The following is a 6,752-nucleotide window of genomic DNA, read 5'->3' on the forward strand; positions in this document are numbered from 1 at the left end:
CTGCAGTCCTGGAGCATACTTACTCTGTCTACTTTGGCTCTTAATAGGCATCAAGTCAGATATTTCAAATACTATCAAATGTTGTGATAAAATTCAATTCCATTAAACAGGTGGCTTTCAAACAGTGGCTATCAGTTCAACTCTGAGACCTATGAACATAATAAATGGAGAATGAGACACAGCCACCTGCTGTCCAGAAGTTTAGTTTGGGTGTAGAGACTACATATGCACAGGGATTAGTTAAATACTAACCTGGAGAGTTAGCTTAAAGGATACTTACTTGGAGCACTAGCCAAGTTCTACAGCCACAGAGAGTAAAATATGGGTTGGATAGAGAAAGAAGTTGCTGTTGAAGAACCTGGGGAGACTGTGTTCTCTTTTTGTACCCATGGGAAGGCAGAACCCCAATCCCCTGCTTTGATGCACTGAGAAGTTGCACTCCTCCTCCTAGTCATTGTCAAGAGATATAGGTACCTTGTGTGAGAAGGGGCATGTGTGTAGCAAGATCTTCACTGAGCCAATATGTGTTCATCTCTTTGGCCCATCTTTCAAGTCACTTCCTGAAATATCTTCCCTGATCTCTTAATGTAAAACTAATTTCATTTATGAAACTTTTTCACAGAAACTTATTCTTTTTTTCAGCACATTCAACATAATTTGTGATTATATGATTAATTTTCTCTCTGCTCTGTGAGCTTCTATAGGAAGGGAAGGGACTGTATCTTTTATATTTACTTCTATATCTATTAACCTCAATAGTTGCCTGTATGTATTAAGTGCTTAATAACTTTGTATGGAGAGACTGAAGAGTTAAGCACAGACTAGAAACCTTATCATTACTTTCTGAGAGTGATGAAGGTCAGCTAGAGACAAGGACAAACTTGATAATAAACACATTTTGTTGTTAACAATGGGCCAGACCAAAAGGGACAGCTGGAAGATGAGTCACAGATGATCTTTCAGGCTATGGGACTGAAAATCTAGATAATTAGGAAATGCTATTTTTCAGTTTGGAAGTTAAAATCCAGTAGTGGACTATTTACAACCTATGGAATAAAGATGGAGCTCCCTATTCCATTCTAAGCATACTGACAGTCCTGCTTATAATGGGACTCTGGAGAATTGTGGTTTTTGTATGGTCCTACTTTCCTAAGCAAACTCCCTGAAATCCTGAAAGGAGTTAGACAAGCATGAAGACAGTTAATGATGCTCTTATTTCTCCTAAAATAGAAACTTAACATTTGCCAGCAGGGAGAAAGTTGTAAAGAAATTAAAGTTTTAAAAATCTACTTGTGTTCTTGGCTTGAAAGTGTGCTTGGCTGTTGGCAGCAAAGATAAGGTAGGGGCTCCTTCCCATACATTAACCAAAGACTAAGATTTCAGGAAGCCACAGTCAGTGAGCATGAAGATCTTCATTGAACTTTTCATTAGTGCTCCAGTGCCTTTGTACAAATGAAAGCAGAGATCCGACAACTTTTCCTTATATGAGATTTTACAGCTTTGTGAAAGTGGACAAGCTTACCTTTACTGTATATGTGTAAGTTGGTTCAAAGTCTTTGTTTAAAAAAATACATATATGATGTTACTACCAGTAAGAAAAAGACATTTTTAGTTTACTACTTGATACTTATACAGTAGCTTTCTTTGTGGAACTCAGATCCCAGCTAAGTGTATGAAAGGAGGAAGCTAGCTTCTGGAGGAAATGCAAATGCATAGGCTTAAATCCATACAAGGTAGAGGTTTCTTCCTCTCAGCTTAGAGAAGGTAAATTTCTGTGAATGCACATTAGACTTAACTTCAACTAACACCAACTGATAGATTAACACAAAATTGATTACTTTGCATTACCAAAGTAATCAATTTCATATTTAAACTGGTATTCAGTCTGGCCTGAGGTGAATAGTTTAAATGTTCAAAGTGTCAGTTTCCCTCTTTATAAACTGGGGTTAACACCAATCTTCTTACATAGTTAAGTCGTTTCTCACTGGTTACGACCTAAGAAGTCGCCTCACCAAAAATGCACACACATGCATGCATGAAGTGTGTACATACATACACTGTGTACACACACACACACACACACACACACACACAGAGGGAGAGAGAGACAGAGACAGAGACAGAGACAGAGATAGAGACTGACCAGACCTCAAGTCTGGTTCCCAACAAAAAAGAGAAACAGCCTAGCTCCTTTCTAACCAGCAGCCACAGATGCGATCTTGTAAGTGAAGACTCCTTAGTCTTAAGTTCTAACCAGGGGAGCTAATAGGACTATGAAGTTGGTGTAAGACAAAATAGGAAACATAGTTAAAAAATAGCAACAACCATCCATAGAATAAGGATTACTGAGTCAACAGTTGATTTGCTGATAGGCTTAACACCCTGGCAGGGATTACCCAGGTCTTTCAGATTGTAAAGTTATAATTTCCAAGGCTTTTAGGTTTTATGAACTAGTAATACTACAAAAGCATTTTTTTGTGGGGAAACTGAGATTGTCAAATTTTTGCTTGGCCAAAAAAGGACCCAAACAAAAACTCAATACTCAAGTCATTCTAACTATACTGCTAATTCATACAAAAAGTGAACATGTTTAGCTTAGCATTGCTCTTATTAGTCTCATTTTATCCCTACTAGTGAAACTCTCCATGGACCTTCCTCCACAAGTGTCAGACTTCCACTGTAGGGAATGTACCACTGAGCACAGACAGAGCTGAGGGAGCAGGTTTATGAACACACATTGCTGACCTAAGCTCCTGGAAGCTGCATCCAGACCAAAAACCCAATTTCACTTGTGAGGGTTCCTACTTCTACAAACATTCAGAGGCACACAGACTTCATCATTTTAGGTCTCTCCCATCTTCACTTCATAGATAAATCATCCCTGAAGAACAGCACACCACGGTCAACATGGCTTATCTCTGATGCACAGTACGGCATTTCCTCATTTATTCTGGGTGCTTGTCCTGGTCTTCACCATAGCACCACATGGAAACCCACAGAGTGGATCTTCTACAATCTATACTTACCATAGTCTCTTCATCTTTTTGCATCCATTTCTACAAAGTTAATGTCATGTGAACCAAGTCAGAAGACCCATAAGACCTGTATCATTCATTTATTCATCCCTTCAATAAATACTCATTGACAATCTGTCATGCACCAGGCTTCGGAGTAGGTGGTGATGTATAGTGATAGACAAACACAGTTCTTCCTCTATGCAGGGAAAACATGAGAGAAAGAAATATATAATTATAAAATGTGAAAAACAGAGAAAAAATTAGAAGTGTCATAGACAGAGCAGTTAAGAAAAGTTTCCCTGTGGGGCTGGGGATTTAGCTCAGCGGCAAAGCGCCTGCCTGGCAAGCGCAAGGTCCTGAGTTCGGTTCCCGGTACCGGAGAAAAAAACAAACAAAAAAAACAACAACAAAAAAAAGAAAAGTTTCCCTGGGAAGATAACATTTAAACTAAGACCTGAGAGATTGTGGAGCAGCCGTTCATTGTTTCTGTCATCTTGCACGAACTTCCCTTTCCTCTGGTAATAGCACCCTAAGGGTCATCTTTGTGGACTTTGATTCAAAGTGTCCTCTGGCTGAGGGAGAGCATGTGACCAAGTGAGGCCAGGCCAATTTTCTGGGAGAGAGTGATGCAATGAGAGAAGCAAACTATATGGGTTATTTTAGTAGCTGAGCCTCTATGAGTTGTGTCCTCCTTACATTCCTGAGCTGTCTTGGTTTCTGACCTCTCTGAAACTTGACTGAAGAGATTGTGAGTTACCTACCTGGGAACTAAATTTTTGTTTACACTACCCCCAAATTGTTTTTCATTGCTTGCAACTTTAGTGGGTTCTGACAAACAGGATTTAGCAAAGTGAAGAGTTCGGGAAAGAGCAGGTCAGGAGAAGGAACACTATGAGCACAGGGCTTGAAGCAGAGCAGAGCTTACTGGTTTGGGGCAGTAGGGCTGTAGGGCAGTAGACATTAGGGCAGAGTGTGCTGTGGGGCGGAGCAGAACAATGCCTCTGCAGGGCCAAGCTGCACCAGAACTCGCGGAGCTGGGAGGCTATATTCAGAATTGGGATCTCATCCTAAATACAAAGGAATGTTGTAGACATACTTTGAGAGTGGGAAAAATATTTTAAATAGCAACATACATCAAAAAGGAAAAAGAGACCCGTTTACCAGTGTAAAAAACTTAGAATTGGTCATCCCAATTGTGCTCAGAACAAGCTATAAGACTCAGGGAATGTATGAGACTATTATCATCTCTCTTAGCTCCAGTGTCCTTATCTAAATTGAGGTGATAAGGGGCTGGGGATTTAGCTCAGCGGCAAAAGCGCCTGCCTGGCAAGTACAAGGTTGTGAGTTCGGTTCCCGGTACCAGAGAAAAACCAAAAAAAAAAAAAAAAACCTCAAAGTAAATTGAGGTGATAAATTAAGTGATCTTTCTTGCTTCTTTGATGTTTTGTGACCTGTCATGAAACCTTACCAATAACTTTAATTGTCACTAAGGAGCTTAAATAAAGGGAGAGAGATAAACACACCCAAGCTCATGATGCCTGCTTGTTGCCATTCCAAGCAGTTGTTTAAAGCTTTTGGTAGCTCACAAGCTAATTTTGCAAGCCCATTTTCATGTTGACTGCAAAAGGATTTGAAACTGTGGTACTAGGCTCAGTAACTATTTCAGTGAAGAACTCGGAAAGAGGGTATTTACATAAAATGTGACAGTTGCTAAATTTAGGCACAGTAACTTCAATTGAATGCATCATGGAAACATTAGCAAGAGTACTGATTCCAGATGAATTTCACCAAGACATTGTAACTGTAAAAATGCCTGAGTGTATGTCCATTAATTATCTATTGTACAACAAACCATGCCAACACTTAGTGACTCTCACAATTCTGGGGTTGACTGGGTTATTTTGGCGTCATTGCCTGGGGCTCACTCACTCATGTGACTGAATTTAGCTGACAGGTGGCAGGGCTGGCAGGGCTGGCAGGGCAAGTCTTTCTCTCCTTAGGGGCCTTTCATCTTGAAGGAGGTTGGGCCAGGTTTCTTCACCGCAAGCTTAGGGCACCATTCCAAAAGAGTTCCGAGCAAGGCACACATGGTTAGCTCATCAAATGCTATATTTGTGCATATCCCAGGGGCCAAAGCAAGACACATGGTTTATGTGGAAGGATACCACACAAAAGCACCTTGGTTAGTGTGTGGCCATTAGAAGCCACTAGTGTGACAATGTGCAAACTTTCTGTCTCAGACTTGGATTGCAAGATATGCAAGCAACTAACTTGTAAATTATGGCACTTTCACCCAGACACCATATACAGGTTATTACTAGTATAAGGGCACATTTGAGTCGCCTAAGGGACTAAATCCTACATCAATGGCTCTGCTTGCCTCATAAAGTTATTAATTTTAAGCAGTGGCTTTGAGAAATTACATACATAATATTTAGAGGAAAACAACATTTGCAATAATGGATTAAAGCACTCCCCACTGTAATACCATGGCCTTAATTTGGATCTTGAGACTTACTAATTCCATATTCAGCCACATCCCTTCTGTGCAAAGACGTTTATGTGTGTGCTTGTCTCATCCACTACAGCTAAGATTTCTTTGAGGGGAAGAACTTTACCTCACATATGATGGCTTCCCTTAGCCTTCCAGTACCTACAACACATAGATGCTCTGTAGGTACTTGTTAAATAAATTAATCACTAAGTGCCTTCACTAAACACCCATGTGTTCTAGGGACTTTGCTTATACACTAGATTGCTTCTCTCCCAATGTCACAAGACATTATTCTCCAGTTTACAGTTGATAGGACTGAGGTGCAGAAAATGCAAGTGCATGGGTTGGGACTCCAGTCTGGGTCCCTCTGGTGCCATGTCACTGTACTGCTGGTTTGTGTGCAGGCCAGAAACGAAGTTCTCAAAAGATCTGAGAGTGTGTTGAGACAGGTGTAGGAAGAAATCAGGAAGAGGCAGTACACGGCAAGGGGCCTCAAACTGTTCATTGCCTTTGACATGAATAAAATAAGCACCTGTTAATGAAGACATGACCACAGAAACCCAACCCGCAGAAGAGTTGATTCAGTTTTACAGATTTTAAAAACCAAACCAAACCAAGACCTGCTTCTAAGGGTACAGAAGACGGGTAGGAGCTGCCTTCAGCTGACTCGCTGAGCAGCAGGTTACAGCACCACGGAAGGAGGATTTGCACTAAGGCTGTTCTCTGGTGAAAAGGCAGCCATTCTTATTACTTGCTAGATCAGTAACCATACAAATAACAATCACCACACACTACCCTGAGCATCAGAGGGCTGTGTAAAGCAGTTAATACTCACAATAATCTTACGAAGTAGGTTTCATTATTTTAAATTTATAGATGAGTTCATTGTGGCCCAGGGAGATTAGCTTTCCCGAGGGTGCCCAGCTTCTGAGTGGGTGATTTAAAACCTAGGCGTGTTTGACTGAAGTCCTGGATAGCACTTAGCGCAGGCCCTGCGGGGCACCGTCGTCTGGCCCGTGTGTGCTAACCTGTGCACGTGCAGGAACACCTGCGGCTCGGGCTCTCTGCCGCGGCGTGAGCCTCCGTGGGAACGCCGCAGGGAAAGCCCCCCAGTTCCCTCCGCCGTCGCTCCTTCCCAAGTGTTTACCGCGCCCTCGGGGCTCCGGGGCCGGGCTTGGGCGACGGCGGGGACGCGCGCCCCTGCTCTGCCGCGCGGCGACGGCGACCGCACACGCTGCTTC

Source organism: Chinchilla lanigera, unplaced genomic scaffold (genome assembly GCF_000276665.1).
Source record: "Chinchilla lanigera isolate Chin_1 unplaced genomic scaffold, ChiLan1.0 scaffold00013, whole genome shotgun sequence".
NCBI classification, from domain to species: Eukaryota; Metazoa; Chordata; class Mammalia; order Rodentia; family Chinchillidae; genus Chinchilla; species Chinchilla lanigera.